Genomic DNA, 19,984 nt, shown 5'->3' on the forward strand with positions numbered 1-19,984 from the left:
GTAGTACTGGACTATACTCGGATGGTGTTACGGTGCTTGAAATTCCTTGTGAGTGAAGTGGTCGTTAGAACAACAAGGCAGATTATTATCTAAGTGTTGGAAGCCAGCGCTGATGCGCAGTGGCGTCGAGGTGCGCTGGGACGGGGAATATACGGGCTGAAGTTACGGTTATACTGCCGTGCAGTACTTAAACAACAGTAAGTGCTACTTTTACAGTTTTTTGTTTTTTCTTGATCTTTGACCACCATGTCAAGACGCACACATGCATATAGTAGTCAAGTGTCGTTTCATTTAGAAAGATTAACCACATTGTTGGACAAAAGATAGATAAAAATCGACAGATCATCCTACAAGTTGTCAAACATGGTCCTTAATAAAAGTGAAGTATAAGTACTTCTCCTGTTCCAAAGTGTAGGGTAAGTTGGATTAAACCGCAGCGGTACAGTCCTGACCCCCAATCCTTACATTCCCATGTAGTTAGCCGGGATCGTCTAGGGGCGATTCTTTTAATTGGCCCACGTCTCGAGAGTGTGAAACTCGAGCCATTTAAAGTTTTTCGATTTCTCGCACGCACACAGCCGTACTGAAACAATCGAGTGATTTCAGCTTTTAAATCGCGAAATGGAATTTGATTGTTCTAGTCAAGATGATTAGGAATGAGAAAGTTTTGGAGTATAAACATTAAACTAACTGCATTTTTTTATAGTGCTGATAAATATTGTGTTGTGAGTGTGATTGACACCAACAAGGAGCAAGCTGATAATCATCACTATACGAGTAGATACTTTTGACGCGTATTCTGATCCGCTAGTTTTGATGCTGACTGTATCATGTTCTTCGCTTTGTCCCGGCTTTTGCCACGGCTCAGGGGAGCCTGCAATGGGGTCCGCTTGGCAACTAATCCCGACAATTGGCGTAGGCACTAGTTTTTATGAAAGCTGCCATCTGACATTCCAACCCAGAGGGTAAACTAAACCTTATTGGGACTAGTCCGGTTTCCTCACGATGTTTTCCTTCACCGAAAAGCGGCTAGTAAATATCAAATGATATTTCGTACATAAGTTCCCAAAAACTCATTGGTACGAGCCGGGGTTCGAACCCGCGATCTCCGGATTGAACATCGCACCAGCCACCAGCGCTCCCTGGCTTAATCTTAATATCTTAATCTTAATATGTAAAGCTGCTGTTATATACCTATTGTTGTTTTGTAGAATAAAATGGTATGGTAGTACTCGTACTTACTTACTTAATGCGCCTCTGATCCATCTTCTATATTATATTCTTCGTCCTAAAAGCACAAGGCTAAAAATATCCCCTAAAATAAACAAATTCTCAGCCATTGTTCTAGCTAGATTAGTAGCGCGGCTAAACGTTTCAAGTTGCGCAAATCCCGCGGAATCCCGGGTTCCCGCGTCCCCGGGGATCCCGGGCTTTGTCCGGACGCCAGACGTTTGCGGGATGTTAGATGGAATCGTTAATGTATTGCTGCGGAAAGAATGAACAATGCCTTTTAAGGTTAAAGTTTCAATGTTGGACTTTTTAACCGTGTTTTCTGATTGTTAAGGGGCTATTCATAAATTACGTCATTTCAAATTAGGGGGGGGGGGGGAGTCTGGACATCGGATGATGGTACGAGGTAGAAGGAAACAGGGTCATTCGAAGCATGATTTTTGGATGATATTAGGGGGAGGGGGTCAAAAATCGTCAAAAATCGATGACGTAATTTATGGACAGCCCCTAAGGCGCTTTGAGCGCTGGTAGCCTAGCGGTAAGAGTGTGAGATTTTCAATCCGGAGGTTACTGCTTCAAATCCCGGCTTGTACCAATGTTTTTTTTAACTTTTGTATTTGATTTCCTCGTATCATTTCGCATCTTATTTAAGTAACAGTTGCTTTTCGGTGAAGGATAAAATAGTGAGCAAACTTGACTAAATCCAAACCTAGTTTTCCCTTTGGGTTGGAAGATCAGATGGCAGTCGCTACGCCAATTCTTGGGATTAATTGCCAAGCAGACTCCAGACTCCCATGAGCCGTGGAGAACAGCTGGGTGTCCCTGAGAGCAAGAAGATTATGATGTAGATATGAAAAAGGTGATGGATTTTATCGACGACCGATGATTATTCAAAGCCAATAGAAATAACAATACATTTTCCAAAAAAAAACCGCCCAAGTGTGAGTCGGACTTGCTCACCGAGGATTCCGTACTTTTTAGTATTTTATTGTTATAGCGGTAACAGAAATACATCATCTGCGAAAATTTCAACTGTTCATGCGATACAGCCTGGTGACAGACAGATAGACAGACAGACGGACGGACAGTGGAGTCTTAGTAATAGGGTCCCGTTTTTACCCTTTGAGTACGGAACCCTAATAAAAAATGTGGGTTTTTCTGTATGGGCTAGCTACATAATGATCAGCTACATATAAAATTGCCTAGTTTAGGTTTTATTCCCGACAAAGGCACGACCGTTAAACGCGCCGTTTGAATTCACGAGAGAACGCTCACCACACTCGCAAGGCATGAGCGAATGGCGTATATCGCACGCGTTTAAAATAGTTTAAATGCCAGCGCACACCGGCATTGTGTGCGTGACGTGCAAGTGCGTGAGCGCTAGAATGTTGGAGCCGCACACGCACACGTCACGCAAGCAGTGTACCGTCTCTCATAAGGATCTGTATCTATACTAATACGCGCACCCTTGCTTGTTTATTTTATACCAAAAGCTGAGAATAGATTAGAATAAATGTCTATTGTATAACTGTGCACATACAAAGGTGGTAATTTACAAAGTAATAAGAATCAACAACAGTTGCCTGCTAGGGCGTAAAATTATGGTAGGCAACCTACGAGTATACCTATCTTAAAACACAATATGATATGGTCGAATCGTTCTCTTATTTCAGGTATACATCGCAAAGTTAAAAGAATTAAAAGCTAAAGACTTTAGGCTCTAGACTCAAATAAGATACTTGAGACTCAAATTAAAAAAATGTGATATATTCCTGATATTAATTACCCTAGTCGCTAACATTTATTGTATTGTCTATAGAAGAATTTTTTTCTCAAATGTGTTTGTCAAATAAGAGTGACATTCCATTTCCAACTGCAGCTGTAATACTGTTCATTTTACTATGGAAATTGACAATGACAGCGACGCGTTTCCATAGTAAAATGAACAGTATTGCAGCTGCAGTTGGAAATGGAATGTCACTTTAAGAGAGGAAGAGTTAACCGCGCGTTCTTATAACTTGCACCATTTCATCAAAATTGTTTCAACCGTACAAAAATAATCTAATTTAGCAACCGCTATTGGGTATCTTCAAACGAGTTTAACCTAACTTGCTACACGGCCGTTATTTAAATTCTTTTGTGCCCCAATTTTCGGTAACAATGACTAATGGCGTATTGGTATTTTGTTTTTTTTTATCTGTGTGAAAATGCTTACGATGAAGTTATATTTTTTTTTATTATAAATGGGATTACTGCCGGATTGTAGACGTGGCCTACGATGGAGCGAGCTCGCCCAGGTGCCTGTTCACTCTTGATTTGAAGGTTGCCGGGTTATAAGAATACGGAAATATATACGCCGGCAATTGATACATATATATTTTTATAAAATATTTGTATAAAGCAGAAGTCAAAATTTAGAAATAAATGAAAAGTAGAAAAATTCACTGTCTCGGGCGAGACTCGAACTCACAACTTTGGATCACTAGCCTATCTCTCTGCCTACTGACCTACTCGATGACAGCGAATATTTCCCGTAACTTCGAACTTTCTTAATTATTTATTTAATCGTATGGCATGAAATAAAACAAAAATTATTATCTATTTACAGACATAATAATAAACATTTGCTGGGGCCTCTCTTTAGGCTTACAGGTAGTGATGAAAATTACATGAAAAATACATGTATCTTTCAAAGGCCCCTTTAAAATTTTAAGATACTAATAAAATACAAAATAAAATACAGTATCTTTCCTTGCGGATCTTCGATTGAATCTTTTGCAAGTTTAAGTTTTTTACATGTAAAATACATTGTATTTTTCGCATTATTATATTATAATATGAATAGTGACTCGGAACGTATTGGCTCTCATACAAACAGGTGACTTTTCATTCCGCTCAGACTATATTTCGATAACAGTTAACTAAAGAGGTTGAAATTATCAATTATGACATGACTGACGAAGTACTTATAAATTGGAATCGTTAATCTATGCTCTATGTAGTTATTAAATAAACATGTAAAATACACAGTATATAAAACAGGTATTATACGTGTATGATTGTATTTGTCAGACAAACGTCAGTTTTGTTGTTTTCGAAAGTTACATGTATTTTATAGGAAAGATACAAAGTTTCGAAAGAAACAACATGAATCTTTCGCCATTTTCATCTCTACTTACAGGGCCTGTGTTGAAATTATACAGATACAGAGAAATGATAAACCCAGAGAATTAATCCACTTGATAGCTTCCTCGTTCAGTTTCATCAGGTCTTCCCGGGGGCCTCCAGTATATCGAGTAGAGGCACTCTTGGAAAATATCGGATACTCTGTCCCTCGGCACCACAGTAATAGATAAAGATTCAAAATATTATGGAATGGGAGACCTTTTATAGGCCTCTGACTGGCTACCTAAAGGTTTTTTTAGCCTGTTATAGTGTCCCAGTGCTGGGCAAAGGCCTCTCCCCTTGATTTCCACGACTCCCGTGTTGACCGTTTTGCGGCCAGTTATTAATGTAGGTATCTAAGTCGTCCCGCCATGTCCATCTTAAATAAAATAATAATAATTGATGATTGTAATAACAATAATGTTACCTTTTATTTTTATAATTCTCGACCAAATATTTACGATACAGTTACTCACTCCATCTAACTTACTAAGATTAATTCATTAAATGCCTAACTTGCCGGGCCTTGTTTTCCCACCAGGCCTTGTCGAAGGGCCAAAATTGGTGACAACTTGGGACCCTTGGGACCAAAGTTCGGAAAGCCCTTTGTTTTATCTCAGTAATGTTGCTGGAGACGTAACTTTAACAGGGCTTAAGAAAATTTAGGAGTTGCGATTTTAATTTCCTGTTTTTTGTTTCTTTTTAGCCGACTTCAAAAAGGGAGAAGGTTATCAATTCGACCTTTTTTGTATGTTAACATACATGGCACTGATTTTATATGAAACCGGATGATATTTAATAATCAAACGAACTTACCTGTGAAGTTTGATTACAATTATACGAGTATCCAAATCCAAGACAACAAATATAATTTACAAGCAGCAGTACATGGAATCATGCCGTCCTTGTCACACATTTTAGAGATATAATATTTAAAAAACAATTTCGCGCTGTTCCCCTACCTCACTACGCCATCGTCCCTCGCCATCCCACTCTAACCCCGCTCCTCAGATACCCGTCATTATTTCAGAGTGGATCTTTTTTGTGTTATGAACAGAGACTATTTTATTTTAATTTTCGGGGTTGGGGGGCGGGAATTTGTTGTCTTGGATTTGGATACTCGTATAATTGTAATCAAACTTCACAGGTAAGTTCGTTTGATTATTAATTATACTTCCTATCCAAATCCAAGACAACAAATATAATTTACAAGCAGATGTTCAGAGCCTTGTATCTAAATACAGGTGCGAAAATAAAATGAAATATCGATATGAAATCAGTAAGTTACGTATACCGTTACTGATATGACTGATTTCAGCTGAAGAGATTTACCTGCAAATGTAATTTTATATAAGTATAGCATTGTATATTATAATGATAAGCGTCATTGATTAACGGGTAAAACCTTTTATATTCCTTTTGGGTGAAAGAAAAAAATAATCATAAATAAATTAAAATTTCTTAGTTTTTATTGTAATACTATAACTATAACTTTAAAAAACAACTTCTTAAAATTATGGTTATAACTGTTGTATGATGTAATTTTGCCTTTGCTTATGTAGACCATTGAAAGGTGTGTTCAATCTTTAGTTATAGCTCTGAACCAATTTTTACAGCACTTTATACCCATTATATTATTCGAATTTCAATTTAAATTTAACTAAGATATACATTGTTTTAATTTTCTAGATTATAATTACTACAACGGTTTAGGTTGTTTTCTGCCAGACACTATACATAATAAATAAGCTGTTTTTTATCATTTAGATTTTACCAACCACTCACTGGATGTAATTATTTTTTGCGTTATGATTAATCTATGAATGTATGTCTTTTTAAGTATTGACAAGTAGAATAAAATATAACTTTATGACAGTTTGCAATGAAGATCCAATACAACAATAAATACCCTCTTCTATACAATGCCTGTGGGTAAAGGAGATTTTTCTTCATTGTAAGGTTGTCATAGAAATCAAGTTTCTGTACATTTAGACTAAGTCCGGACAATGACTAGTAGAAAAGCCTGTAGGTGCTGTTTTGAAAAACTTATAATTTTTCAAATTTTCAATTATAATTCAGCTTCAAATTATAGATTTATATAGTTGGTCAAACCAATTTGTCAGTCAGTAACAGGAAAACTATACTCATCCTTTCCTTTTGGGTGCTAGTACTGGTGTAAGACAAAGATAGTACGATTCTCTCTGTCTTTGATTGAAATGAGACAGTCACATTCTCAAACGATATGTAAATAGCTAAATAATGTATATAGATAGACTACCTTTATTAATAAATAACTCGTCTTTCTTTACGTATCTGACCGATGACGACTACACGTGATACAAGTGGCAAGTAAACTTTGGTAGATTGTAGTGTAGGTAGTTAGGTCTTAAATTATGATATATTTGTGTATAAGGCATTTACTTGAAATTTATCATTCAAGGAGTAACTTATAGTAACCTTTTTTTTTTTTAAATAACAATTATACTGTGCAGCGTGCACAGTATTCTTGTGATACACAATCAACAATAATTATTTAAGCTTTCTCGTGTTACGTAGCATTCAATAGGGTATTACATAGGTACTAGTTATAAGTATTTAAATAAACTATTTTACACCATGCATAAAATACACAGATTAGAGTTATTGTTAAACACAAGTTCTATTTTATAAATTGGATAGAAATATAACAATACACTCTTTTTGTTTGGGCAGTCGTGTAAAAAGTAGGTGAGTTGACCGTGACGTCACGATCTAATGTTTCATATAAATTCCATGTTAGCAAATCGTTTTGACAGTTCTAAAAAGGTAACTGATTTGTAGTAGTAGTAGTAGTAGTAGTAGTAGTAGGAAAATACCCTATTATAACTGTACAGCAATATGATATGACAACCTAGGGCATTTAAATTAATGACAATATTTAATTTTATTATTGTTGATGGATATCAATCTTTTATTGCGATTGTCAATCTAGCTTTTTAGCGATGGCGACTCATGTAACAGGTTACAGCATTTAACTCTGGTTGCATTGTTGTGCAATTGTGCATATTGGTTTTCAGCTAAGGATTTCAGCGTTGATTTCGCGTCGTGGGATATATGCATCAACCACGGTGCAGCCCTTGTTAGTTGCGGCGACGGTCCCCTGAAGTTTAGAGCTGAGATAACCAGTAAGCAAATCGTAATGGATTTGTTACGAGTTGGTAAATCGGGCTCGTTGAGATGGTATATATTTGACTGCAGGTCAAAGATGCTGTTTGAAGCTATTTGGAACACATAACTTCGTTATATGTATGTATAATAATGTGAATGTAAAACCGGTTAAAGGGTTATATCTCTTTCCATATATTGTTTACTCGTCATACAGCACTGTTGGTGTACTTAACAGGATTTTAGGCTGCATTAACACCAGTTAAATTGCTTCAACGTAACTAAAATCTCCTTTGTATTTCACATACGTAAAGTCACATCATCACTATTAAAGTGGAGGCAACATAAAGGTCTGGATGCAGACTATGACAAGTACATTACATTGGCATCAACACTGTTACAGTGGAGCACGGTTATATATCTTTGACTCATTTTATAACGGTCAAAGCATCTGCAGAACAAACATACCGAAGAGCGTAAAGACCGAAGAACGAAGTGACTGAAGAATGAAGTGATCGAAGAGCGAAGCGACTGAAGAGCGTATCATCAGAAGAGTGAAGCGACCGAAGAGCGTAGTATCCGAAGAGCGAAGCGACCGAAGAGCGTAGCATCCGAAGAGCGGAGAGACCGAAGAGCGTAGCATCCGAAGAGCGAAGCGGCTGAAGAGCAAAGCGACCGATAAACCAAATAATAAAATAATAATAATAATAATAATGTGTTTATAATTTTCTTTTTATTGTTTGTAAGTGTTTTTATATTTTACTTTTATATCCATATTATAATTAACCTAACTTAAGAAGAAAAATAAATAAAGAGTATAATAATAAAATATTATAGGACATTTTTACACAAATTGACTAAGTCCCACGGACCGAAGCAATCGAAGAGCGAGTCAGCCATGATTATGTAGTTTTTGATATTATGCAATTATCATCATAAATCTTCAACACAGTAAATGTGGAGTAAGGATAACCTCGTTACTATTAATGAGGAGCAAATTCAACCTCGACGCTGTGAAAGCGGAGCTCTCGACACAATTACTGTGGAGTAAAAATAGCCTCATCACTATTAAAGTGGGGCAAACTTACCCTCAACGCTGTTAAAGCGGAGTTCTCGACACAATTAATGTGGAGTAAAGATAGCCTCGTCACTATTAAAGTGGGGCAAATTTAGCCTCAACGCTGTTAAAGCGGAGCCCTCGACACAATTGATGTGGAGTAATGATGGCCTCTTCACTATTAAAGTGGGGCAAATTTACCCTCAACGCTGTTAAAGCGGAGTTCTCGACACAATTAATGTGGAGTTAAGATAGCCTCTTCACTATTAAAGTGGGGCAAATATAACCTCAACGCTGTGAAGGCGGAGCTCTCGACACAATGAATGTGGAAAATTTTGCCTCGACTTCTCGTTTGTAACTAAATATTTATCCTATATGAATTTTAATGTGCAATATCATAAACTCTCCTTTTGTCATTGACTTTTATTTGGTAACACGGTTTATACCGAGTACTTACCTACCTGTTTGATGATCATCTCGTTGCATAGTATACCTAAGTTTCTAAATACTCACTCTACGTAAACTACCAAATTCTGAATCCCAGTTGTCATTAGGAGGTTTACTTATATTTCCGATACGATTTACGCATGAGTTTACGATCCTCGACGCTATTGTACTAGCGGAGTATTATTATTTGACGTAGTCCATAATATTACACAAATCAAGTCCCAATACTTTGACCATGATTTATTTCATTCTAAAATTACATTGAGTTGATAATATGCGAGTGTATAAAAAGAAATTGATGTTAGCACATTCATGAGGTTTACTTACTCGTACAAAGATATACTGTTCACACTTGGTACGCCTCCGTTATACAGTACTGTTGTAGAAAGTAACTGGCTATGTGATGTTAAGCATATAGCATTGGTACTTAATAGTGTCAATCAGTAATGTCTATTTATCACAAAGCAGGAGATCTGATGAGCAAAAGGAGGCGACCACACCGACTGGACCCAAGACTCGACGATACCGCGATGTGCGATTAAAACCAGTACCTAATCCGTTTTAATCCTTACGATACATTCACTATGTCGGTATCGGAGCACGCATAGCGCGTGCTCGTCGTATACATCGGTCACTGGCAACAGTCGGTCAAACTATTCTTCAAGTATCTTGTAGATCGTGTATTTAATGAATTTTTTTATATACCTACATATAAAATGTAGGTATCTGTATACCTACAGGTATGAGGATACCTCCTCATAACATGCTAATTAAACTTATTGGTTAAGTAAAGAATAAGTCTATTTGCACAAAGACACATTTGCTACCGTGCATAGGCACTTAAATACATATTACCAATCGGCAAGGATTAATATTGTTACCTATCTTTTTTATTACACAGTAGGGTAGATCTATAATTTTTATTCAATTCGGATATAGTTTGTATACCTAGTACCTATAGTATACAGTATATAAAATCTGTAGGCGAAAGCATGTCAATATAATATAATAATATGGTGTTCGCATTCGTAAACAATTTACTGAGCGAACATTGCATAGTATGAATGTAACATATTTTATTCAAAACATGAAATGTTAGTAATATGGTACATATTACTATAATCTTTGGATTTTGTATTAGTCATATAACTGGGTTAAAGATCATTTTGTGATTTATCTATTTATAGCTCCGTACTTATTTCATCCGTAATTATTTTATTCTAAAAAGGAGGTAGTTGTAACAAGTGATTTCGTACGGAAGCAAAGATTACTTACTTAGTTGATTTATTACGTAATAACTTTATAACGCTAAATGAAAATACGATTTCAAATTAAAGATTACTAGCCATGTAAAGTATTGCAAACGAGACTAGACTTGCCGTGCCGAAAAACCATTCATTTGTTGCTCGGCCACGGCGGCCGGCGGTACAAGTAATGTTTTGATTCTATAATTATCATTCAGCGCTTAATAGACATATTAAAATTACTCACCCTAACTTCATCAATCGACACACACACATACATTTTTAGAGGAACACTATTTTGGCGAAAATACGTGTGATTCGGACTAACACAAAAACATGTAATGACGGGTATCTGAGGAGCGGGGTTAGAGTGGGATGGCGAGGGACGATGGCGTAGTGAGGAAGGGGAACAGCGCGAAATTGTTTTTTAAATATTATATCTCTAAAATGTGTGACAAGGACGGCATGATTCCATGTACTGCTGCTTGTAAATTATATTTGTTGTCTTGGATTTGGATAGGAAGTATAATTAATTTTATCCTTTGATGTCACAACGTAACTTTGAATTGGCATCGCATTTGGTTGATAATATATATTATGTTTTATTTTACAATGTAGGTATTGTCGTCATCAATACCACAAATAAATTAAATGGAACGAAACCCACAATCGAAGAACAAACATTTCAACAATGAACACAAATTGTGGCAGATCATATCGACATAACGGCACATTGTGGGCGACACCTTTGGTTGCTAAAGGTCATAACCACCTTGTTATTTATAGTAACATAAGCCTTTTGTGCGAATGGTGTATCGATGATGAATTACTGCCTTGAATACTGAAAGGTAGAGAACATACGAAGCGGTGTGGTGTCGCGCACAGCGGCTGTGGGATGTCGCAAATTTCTACAATGATGTAGGCAATAATATGGGATTTAACTTGAATCAAAGTGGTAATTATTTTAGAAAAAGCTATAAAGTCTAGAAAACAATCGACTTTGGCAACCAACGCAGATGGCACTGTACATCATGCATTAATTATGGTTGTCAAAAGTAACGTCTGAAAAATCATTTTGCCCCCCAGATGTCCAATTCGGGGCAAAATTATATTTTAGACTATAGTTTTGTGCTTGAATTTAACCGTCTGCGTCTTAGGCACTCACCTGGTTAAAAAATTTAGTTTTTCAAAGTAGGCTTAAATATTAGAATCCATTAATCGATTACGCAAAAAACAACAAGAAGATAAGGTCCTGGCGAAGAAGGGCTCGGAGAGCCGACCGCAAATGATGGGATAAGACTAGGCGGAGAAAGAGATAGATAGAGTGAGAGAGATTAATCGATGACGCAATTCAGGCATACGATTTTCGCTGAACCCCCCCTGGAAAGGTACCACGTAACGCCGCGGCGCTTTACAGAGAACAGTTCCATACATTTTGCGCCAAATGCTATCCATTGTTACGCGGATCATTATTGCGGGGTGACAATTGGGGGTTTTGTAACCTATTGTCATTGAGACACATTGGAGGAATTCATTTATGACATGTTTATTAATACTCGGTGGTATTTCGTTGATATGTTAACGTTTTAATTAAACACGGGGTTTCATTTTGGGATGAATACGTTAGCGACTGCGTTAAATCGATCACAGTCCATCTCGCTCGCACTGATGTGTTGGTGCAATCGAGAGGGAATACGATAGAGTTTACACAGGTGATAATGCAATTGACTGATTAGCGGCGTCAACCCGTTGCAATAATGTTGCAAAAGTAATGCAGCTGCAGTTGCCATCCGAATGCCATCTTTATGGTAACATTCCATTTCTAACCGCAGCTGCACTACTGTTCATTTTACTATGGAAATTGACAATGACAGCGACGCGTTCAATACCGGTAGTGCAGCTGCGGTTAGAAATGGAATGTTAGCATCACGTTACTCATGTAGACTCATGTAGAAAAAGTAAGGGCAAATCGCCTGGCGTGGTACGGGCATGTGATGCGGAGGGATGAAAGTCATGTGACGAGAAAGGTATTACGAATGAATGTGGAGGGAAGCACGAGGAAAGGAAAACCGAGGAAAAGGTGGATGGACTGTGTGAGAGATGATATGAAACGAATGCAAGTGAATGATGAAATGACGGGCGACAGAGAGGTGTGGAAGAGAAAGACATGCTGCGCCGACCCCAAGTGAATGGGACAAGGGCAAGAGAATGATGACGTTACTCATGTAGCGTTGCGGCTACGAGAAATGGGAGATGTCATTGTCAGTTGTTTGATGTTCCAAATTCCGAATGTTATCTTTAAGCAAAACAAAATGGTGAGGCTTATCAGGTACCTACTTTTAAGTAGCCGGGCCTTATAGTTTTGAACTAGTTAATACAATAGGTACAAGTTATAAAGCCCGTATAAGGCCCGGCGCCTACTATCGCCATGGCCCGGCGCCCACTATCGGCATGGCATGGCATGGCCGAGGCGTCCTCAGGCATGCCGAGGCGTCCCGAGCGGGGTGTGAACTGTGACTGTGAACCACGTGACCAAAATGTCGTGCACCGTGAAATTCATGGCGCTTACTTGTTTAAGTCGCGAGATTCACGCTCCGCTTCTATAGTTTGTCCTTGGCCGACAACAACGCATGGCGCAAAATAGTGGTACTCTTTGCCGGTTCTTTACTTACCTAGCAATAATACTCGTAGTTCAATACCTTTCTCCCTCCTCCATCCCTCCCTTCCCCTCCTCCCCCCTACCCCTCCTTTACCTCCTTTGCGGGAGTCCACTGCATGCGGGTGGCGCAAGACCGGTCATTGTGGCACTCTTTGGGGGAGGCATATGTCCAGCAGTGGACGTCCTCTGGCTGATATGATGATGATCATGATGATGACCTTTCTCCCTAGTGTAAATTTATTTCGATAGCGTAACGTGACGTATGCGTTTTTTCTATAGGATTATGAGTTTTCAAAACGTCCAACTTGGCGCGCTGTTCAAAATCCCATACAAAAATAGGCATAAAGCAAACGCGGACGCTCGTTATGGGTTCTGCCAGCCTTTTAGCCTAGGTGAAAATAGATACGGACAACAACAACGAAACGCTTTATGTCTCTTCATATCTCTCGATATCTCCATATTAGTGCGACAGAGACAATTGCGTTTCGATCGCTAATACGGAGCGTTAGCGATTGGCATCTTGGCTATGCGGCCAGAGGGCCTACCGCGAGCCACGTTCGACGTGTTGCCTGCGACGTGAGGCCACACTTGGAACGTGGTTCGCGGTAGGTCCTCTGGTCTCTGTAAGCGTCGATAACAGTTCCCTGCCCGGACCTAAATTTCGTGGCCGTTATTCCGTCCGACTCCGTCCGCCTAATTAACTTTGTGACAAGTTAGTGCCCGCTGATTCCCTTATTTGGTGCACTCCGATATTTGGCCTCATTTGTAACTGGAGATAAGTTGCTTTGAGTTAGTTATGGAGTATTTTAGTGTAGGTACTAAAGTGAACTTGATTTTTGAATTCTAGTGGAAAATATGTGGGATTTGTCACTATCACAAGAATGTGCCAAATGATATTTCGTAGGTACATAATTTCCGAAAAACTCATTGGTACAAGCCGGGGTTTGAATTGAACCCAGGACCTCCTGGCAATATTCAACGAAAAAAAAGTTTTACAATAAACAGAAATAAATGTATTTATTATTAAAACAGATATAAAAGAATAACAAAATAATTAAACTAAATAAATTACAAATAGTTTCTGATTATAAATATTTATTTCCGTGTAAAATAAAACACAGAAACACCATTTTTAAAAACCTTGCCTTTACATAATCACCCGTTTTCTGTGGAAATTCAAATTTCACCCTGGTAAATTAAAAAGGTGTGAATTAAGTCGCAAATTATACAGTATTTAGCTGGGTGGGGCTCGCAGTTATAACAAATTTCAGTTCAGAAGGAGAATTCGTTTAGAGAACCGCTTGCAGCCGGTTTGCGCCGGTTCTCTTATGTAACTGTTTGTTTCCATTGTACTTACGATAAAATTGTTAAGCCCGGCGGGGTGAGACGACTCGATAAGGGTCTAGTGATTCCACTTTATCACCTCGATTGCTCGAACCTCGATAGGACGAAATCGTCTTTAACACGAAATGAAAAGCTACGTAGAGTCAGACCAAGAAAAGTCTGCAGTGGATTTGATAGCCCACGCAGTGCAAGTGTTATTTATGACGTTTTAATAACACTTGCCCTGCGGGGGTTATCAAATCCGCTGCAGACTTTTCTTGTTTCGACTCTATTAACTTCTCTTCATAGGCCAAAACTACGTAGGTTTTGGCCTTTGAAGAGAAGTTAATACACTTGAAATAGTTAACCTCATTAAGACGGAGTAAGAATCGATTCCATTCACGGTTATCCAGTAAAATTACATTCCACGATCATTCCATTGAGCACTCTATTACCTAATTATTTCTCTATGTCCGAGATTGGGTACCGACAAGAGTCGGGTTCCGAGTTAGCACGTTTCGGTACTAAATATTAGTACTCGTACGAGAACTAGCTATGTAACTAGCGAATATATGATAAAGTTTATTTCCGATTAAAAACTAATACTTAATACGTTATTATTAACTAGCGAATACGTTATTATTATTCATACTCGTAATCATATTTATTAATATTTAATGGGTAGGGACACATACATTACATGTCAAAATGACAATCAGTGAAATAAAGAAAATTATTCACAAATGTGTTTAATAAAATTACAAATTAAAACTATAATATTTTGTATGTACTCTGCTGTTTCTAGGTTTCCAATATTTCATTAATATCATAAAAGTAACGTCACATACACACCTGTCTTTTGTTACTTGGACACTTAAGAAACTTGAAATTATTTTTACCACCATCCACTCCATCCATCCATCGTAGGCCACGTCTACGCCTCGGCTAGTCTGTGGCCATGAGTAAGCCCATTCATAATAATAAAAAAAAAACATTAAACACACAGACATTAAAAATCTTAATACAATGGGAACACGCCAAGCTGCCGGCGTCTAGACCGTTATTCCGAGATTAGGTTCAGACAAGTGTCAAGTTCCGAGTTAGCGCACGTTCCAGTACTAAACGTTAGTACTGGCGCGAGCACTAAGTTCCGGCCGAGGAGCAGGTTGAGAGATTAAGTAAACAATTTCGGAGTGTCAAATAGAATTTAGAGATCTTTTATTATGTAAGGAAGTGTCAATTAGAATTTAGTTTCTAACAATTAAGTCTCTAGGTTAAATCCTTACCGCTCGTAAAGGCTTTATGCGTCGAAAAGTAATGAGAAAGTCGCATTTTATTCACAAAAGTGGCAAAGCAGTTTGATGAAAATTTTTAGTTGTTTTCTTATGTTGACTAATGGAATTTACTTTTAAGTGATGATTTTAAATAGTAGGTAGATAAATATACTCGTATAATAGAATTCATTTGGATTGTATTTGTAACGTTTACAGTTACCTAACCCACGTGGCTTGAAACCTTCGCAACGCTCAAGATTCCACTTTTCATGCTTCTAGATACACTCTTGGTTCATTTTGGAATCTTTAGCTTGCTCAAATGTCAATACACATCGGTACACTACATATACACGTAGGTAGGTCAGAACCCCTAGTGTAAATTTAATTCGATAGCGTGGAGAGCGTTCGCGTTTGCGTTATATTTATTTTTGTATGGAATTTTGAACATTGCACTAAGCGGGACGTTTTAGAATCTAATAATCCCATACAAAATGACACTTAGCGCAAACGCGCACATCAGGTCACGCCATCGAATGAAAGGGTACAGAACAGGGGTACCTACTGTACACATCGGGTATCGGGTACACTAGGAGTTAAACACCAGCTTTACCCCTTTGGCCTAGCCAAGGTGACGATCACTTACGCTTCGCTATTGAATCGCTTTGTCGGGGCGATTCGGGAAATGAAATAGAGATTAACTAGATACGATATAGTAAAAATATGTGACGTCCCACGGGCAAAAGTACCTTATGGCGGTTGGCGCTTACGGTATTATTAAAGCCCTTCCCATATTATTGCGCCAGCCGCCGCCATAAGGAACCTTTTGCAGCGGAACGTCACATATCTTTACTATTCCATAATTATCTAGTGAGTTTCTAATTCATTTCCCGAATCGAGCCGTGTGTCTCTCTATCACTCTTCCATATTAGTAGTGACAGTTGCGTTTCATCCGTTATGTAGCGTTAGCGATTGGCATTTTGACTACTGGCACAGAATAAATAATAGTACTAGGTACAGAAGATTCACTCTCTAACAAAACGCGTCTGTTACGATTAGGTTAGGACAGATATGATATGACCGCTAGGTGGCGACTTGTGGTTAGCCACCAAAATTGGTGTTGGATGGATGAACTTGTAGCTACCTGTTGCAAAGCGACGAAATCGCGGAGTGAGCCACGCCTGCTACGGAGCCAGTCTACGTAGTCTGTGCTGTGACGTCACAGCGCTATGAACCGAATAATTTCCCCATGTAAGCCTGTATTAGCTCGCTCGGATTGTCATACAAATGACGTCATTATTGTGGCTCAGGAGCAATTTGTATTAGTTGGGTCTCATTTTAATATCCAAGTTATCCGGCTCAAGGATTAAGGCGAAATTGTAATTGATTTTGATTTAGATTTTAGAGTGATTTGTTAGATATATTTTGGCTTGTTTGTTGGTTGTTTTATTGAACGAAAATAATGATTTTAAATGACAAGAAAAAGTTGATAAGCGATTAGATAGATTGCTTTAGATATGTAATTATAACTAGGTATTAAATAGAGTTAGACCAAGTCAAGTCTGCAACGATTTTGATAGTACACGCTATGCAAGTGTTATTTTAAACTTCTTTGAAGTTACATATAAATAAGACTTGCACTGCGTATGCTACCAAAATTGTTACAGACTGGTCTCTTGGTCTATTTCTACCAATAGCGTTCTGCCCGGCAATTTTCAGTTCAAATACCTCCTGCATACAGTTGCAGCTATTATATTCAAACTTGTCCAACTTCTATTTTCTATTTTCTAGTAACTAGTGGAAACTTTGTAGTCTGACAGCTCTCAAAATTCAGTCCAGTGTATTTAAGGTGCAGTGAGTTCAGGGCTATAACCGCGAAAATCGAAGTTCGCAAATTGCGGGGATTTTTCTCTGTCACTCTAACTACGCCTCCATTGGAGTAAAAGAGAAAGATCCCCGCAAATTGCGAATTTCGGTTTTCGCGGTAGCCGCTCAGACCCTTCTCCAAATAGCTGAGCACCGAGCGGACGGCCGTGCGTGCCAGGGATCGCAGAAATCATTGAAATTATAACAAAAAAAAAGTGATCAATGAGTGAAAAAAAACACGAATTTTTAGAAAAATTCTTTATATAGCTTTTGTGTAAAAGTATTTACAAGTTTTAAATAGTGCCATAGTTTAGACCAGAGTTGTAGTACTGGACTATTATAGTTGCGTGGTACGGTACATAAACAATAAAATAATCAAAATAGTTGATAAACTACCCTGCAAAGCACCCCCTAGACCCAAATCGCCTTTATAAATCCAAAACATTTAGGTACCATCAATAATCCTAAAATCCAATGTAACGATCACTCAAAACATTTCCCCACTTTCGAAAACGTATTCATCAGCAATCGAAAACCCGCACTGCGCCGAAAAATCCGAAACATCCAAATGGACAGTCGAAATAACCTAACACAATTAGAGTATAAGCCCCGCTCACTATAGGCAGTTATGCAAAGATAAATCAAACGACTACAATCTAAAATGACATTTATCCCGTTGTAACAAGGATGTTCCCAAGTCCCGAACGTTTTCGGTAAGCTAGCCTAGACAAATGACTACGATATTGGCTGTTAAACCAAGTGGCGTTCAGAGGGTCTACCGCGAACCACGTTCGACGTGTTGCCTCTCTGTCGGACTTGTAAATTCGTTAATAAGTGTGACAGGGAGGCAACACGTCGAACGTGGTTCGCGGTAGGCCCTCTATTTTTTGTCCCGCCATTTTCGTTCGGTCAGTGTGCTCCGCCTCCAATTTCGGAGCGAAATTTTGTCAATTTTGATTGGGATGAAGAGTTGCACGCATTTTGTGTGTTTTTATTTGAACTAGGTAGGGATTGCGTCTATCTATTATTTTATATAATAAATTAAATTTTGGTTTTAAATAATAGGCAAACAAGGAGACGATTCGCCTAATGATGAACAATTACCGACGCACATGGACACTTGCAACATTGCTTGAAGGTTTGGAATTGTTAGAAGATCCACTCCCACTATAAAGACCCGTTGTACCAATTTCCTCGGTAAAATGAGTTAGCCGCATTACTGCCGCGATTATGACGTTCATTCCGTCACTCATTTTATCAAGGAAATTGACAGATACAGCAGCGGTGACAGCAACAGCAGTTGACGTCCACATATAATCTTTAGGACCCCTATTCGACAAGCGACGTTTGACGTATCGTGTTGATCTGCCGTTGATGTGGGAAAAATCATAAGTTCTCGAATACGTACAATGTCAAAATTTGACATTAACAATCGATCCACAGTTAGGGTGACAAGCAAACCAAACCGAACCACCCTTAGTTTAGAGTTGAGTTTTGGTTGTACCAAATGATATTATCCACCGTTGATGGAATCAACACTCAGTATGCAATAAAATCAACTGTTGATTTGACGTGGATGCGAAATCTGACAGTTGTACGTGTCGAATTTGGCCCTAGGAATGTTACATGTGATAAGGTTTTTAAGGATAAACTACGAGTCTTAACAACTGAAAAGATCGTAGGTACCTACTACAATCTCTCATTTTTATTCCTGTAAATACATTCAAATAAATACTAACAGAACAATTTAAAATAACGACTTCAAAGTAATAAAAGACAAGCAGCATTCAATTTATTGCATTCAGTCATTCAAGCGTCTCGTAATTAAATGAGTTTAAACTGAACTCAGTTAAATCTGTGCCGAGTTCTGGCGGATTCTTACTTACGCGCAAGCAAGAGTCGGGGTGAACCAAATATACTTCATCTCGGGATCTGTATAATAGTAGTAAATATACATTTATATGCTTAAGCAGGCCAAAACGTAATCGTGCGTCTCGCCAGGGTCGATACATGTACGGATACGGATAAGTATGAGTGAAATGCACGATAGCTAAATGACGTGATTCAAATATTATCATTATGATGCCAGTGTACTTTCGAATCCTATTAGCCATTGACAACGAATATTTCCATCATATCCTTTATAATGCGCCTTATACCTATATGTCGCTAGGCGCCCTCCCTAAAACATTGACTAAACTATCTAAACCATTGACTGAAATATCTTGTATCTAAGACAGTGAGTTTTTCCACGTTTGCTTTATTTCTATTTCTAAGCATTGTGAAATATTGGCTCCGAATGAAACCGTAATTTGAAATACTGCCCAAGGCATTATGCTATTCCAGGGGTCGGCAAACTTTTGAGATGAAGAGTCAACCGCAGTAGAAATCACCAGTTTTACGAATGTCGAAGGGCGCAAATGGTGTTTTCAGTGGTTGGTTGAAGAGCGCGAGCTAGCGAAGCGACCCGCGGTTTACCGACCCCTGCGCTATTCTAATACCATAGCTTTTTTGCACTATATGTACTTAAAAACTTCAAAGAAACTATCCCCTCGGGAAGCAATATGAACTAGAGTCG

The sequence above is a fragment of the Cydia fagiglandana genome, chromosome 18 (assembly GCF_963556715.1).
Source record: "Cydia fagiglandana chromosome 18, ilCydFagi1.1, whole genome shotgun sequence".
Lineage (NCBI taxonomy): Eukaryota > Metazoa > Arthropoda > Insecta > Lepidoptera > Tortricidae > Cydia > Cydia fagiglandana.